Source organism: Bactrocera neohumeralis, unplaced genomic scaffold, assembly GCF_024586455.1.
Source record: "Bactrocera neohumeralis isolate Rockhampton unplaced genomic scaffold, APGP_CSIRO_Bneo_wtdbg2-racon-allhic-juicebox.fasta_v2 ctg6241, whole genome shotgun sequence".
Taxonomy (NCBI): domain Eukaryota; kingdom Metazoa; phylum Arthropoda; class Insecta; order Diptera; family Tephritidae; genus Bactrocera; species Bactrocera neohumeralis.
The window spans coordinates 2,368-4,568 of record NW_026093114.1 but is presented as its reverse complement, the minus strand read 5'-3'; the positions used below and the strand labels follow the sequence as shown (position 1 = coordinate 4,568).

At 35.6% G+C, this 2,201-nt stretch overlaps 2 long non-coding RNA genes across 2 annotated transcripts; one reads left to right on the top strand and one right to left on the bottom strand.

The window, feature by feature from the left end:
• On the top strand, positions 1 to 323 carry LOC126767425 (uncharacterized). Its single transcript, XR_007669093.1, has 2 exons — positions 1 to 53; positions 142 to 323. It is a non-coding gene; the product is annotated as an uncharacterized LOC126767425 (long non-coding RNA).
• On the bottom strand, positions 1 to 871 carry LOC126767424 (uncharacterized). The gene is made up of 3 exons (XR_007669092.1): positions 365 to 871; positions 93 to 292; positions 1 to 35 (listed from the first exon to the last, which is right to left on the bottom strand). It is a non-coding gene; the product is annotated as an uncharacterized LOC126767424 (long non-coding RNA).
• Positions 872 to 2,201: the final 1,330 nt, after the last annotated feature.

Sequence of the window (2,201 nt, the reverse complement as noted above, 5' to 3'; positions counted from 1 at the left end):
GCTGCCCCCCGAGGGCCCAACTTTTTTCTTTTCGTCTGTGTAATTTAACAAAAGTTAATAATGTTAACAATGTTATGTCGATATATATTAACCTATATTTTTGTGTAAGATTCCGTATGTTAACATGCACTTCTTTTGCAGTAAATTTGTGCGCCATTTGGACAGATATGTCTGCGTAAATGTGCAAATTACGTTTAGCCCGCCGCAAGTCTCCGGCTCGTTCCCGCCACAAATCTATTAACACAACTTCATCACTATTTGTCCACATTGTTCTTTGTTTGTTCACCTCCATCTAAAAATATTAAAATTAGTTTTTAAAAATATACTGGCACATAACATAATTAGCAATATAAAAACAGCTTACCTTTAGCGCTTTCTTTGAATCTCTTGCTTACGTTTTTATCATCTTCCTTCTGTCAATCACCATTCACAATAGCAAAAATCTGTCATTTTTAACCAATGTTGCCTACTAAAATTTGGTAAATGCGCGAAATTCTTGTGCATTACAAATTTGCATTGACATGGGTCAAATGCGCAAATAAATGTAACTTAAGCCCGCTAATGTAACTTAGCGCTGTCGTCTGTCAGGGCTATAAGAGGCCTCCTAGCTAAATAGAATTACAAATAACCCCCCAGGCCTCTACACAACGCCCCCATTTTCTTTCTGGGTCTCTTACCGCCCCCCTTGACACCTGCAGCGCCCACAAGGGGGCGTTATCGCCCACTTTGGGAAACACTGGTCTAGACTTTTCGGATATACCAGATTGTTTAAAAAACCCCTATTGAAGAAAGGCTAATAATGCCTCGATTGCCTTTTATGACCATTCGTCCTTTGGGATATCAAGGCCAAAGTTCGATTAAAGATGCCGTTGTCAATATACAGTAAGTTTCATAAATCTTTTCATATGACAACATTTGACGGAGTACAATGTTCAAAGTGAATTTTGAAAGTAACGCACACATTTATTTAAGAATTTTTTTATAACATAATAATTTTCATTATATTTTTTATTATTTCTGAATCAAAAACAATTTTATATTTAAAGTATATTAGAAGAAATAAATCAAAAAACAAAAAATATCTTATTCTGTACTGTCTCAAAATTCTTTTCACAATTCACCACAATTAAAGTTCCAATCAGTACATGCGAACATTTTATGTTAATATTTGGTGTGACCACCTGCAGCGTCTACTACACATTGTAGCCTCCGTGGCATCGTTAAAATTAGCTTTTTTCTCCCACTCCTCTTTGATGCACTGTATTAGGGTGCTTTTGTTTGTAGGGCACCGTTTTGCCACTTTTTTTTCAAGTATGCCCATAAGTTTTTTTTTGTTTTGAGCAATTATATAGCAACCAAGTCCTGCAAATATAAGACTTGTGCTTGGGATCATTGTCTTGATATAATTTTTAATTCAATTTATTGGGATTGTTTGGATCCACTAGCCCAAATTTTTGCACACTTCTTTTTAAATTGCTACGTAAAATGTCTAAATATGTTTCTTTTGTCATATTATCTTCAATAATTCTGATTTCACCAACACCTTTGCTACAAATACAACCCCACACCATAACACTCAGCTTTCCAAGTTTTACTGTGGGAATAATGTTCTTGTTTTGTAGGGCTGTAAGCGGCTTCCTCCAAACTCTTGGAGGTCCATCGTGGTAGTATAGCATTATTTTCGTCTCATCACAAAACACTACATCGTGCCAGTATTCCATTGGATGTGAAATGTGAGTTAGAGCAAAAGAAAGCCGTTTTTCAACGTTAATTTGTGATAGCAATGGTTTTTTTCTTGCACTTCTTGAACTATATTTGTGTTTTAAGAGAACTCTTCGCACGGTTTCATGGCCTACTTGCACAATATTGCGTTCCTTCAAATCTGCAGCTAACATTCTAAGGCTGCACTGTGGATTATTGTCCATTTGTTTGATTATTAACCTTTCCATCCTTGGTGTAATCTTTTTTGGCCTGCCACTGGGTTCTTTTAATTCTAACCGATTTTCTTTTTCTGCGCGATATATAATGTTGTACACTGTCCTAACATTTAGAGAAAACATTTCAGCCAATTCTTTAGCTGATTTACCTTTATGAAAATTATAATAAACTAACTGTATAATATTTTCACTTGTACGATTACCCGGCATTATTGCTAAAAAGTTTGCTAACGGATGCTGTGTCGCTACCTACGCGAATTACAT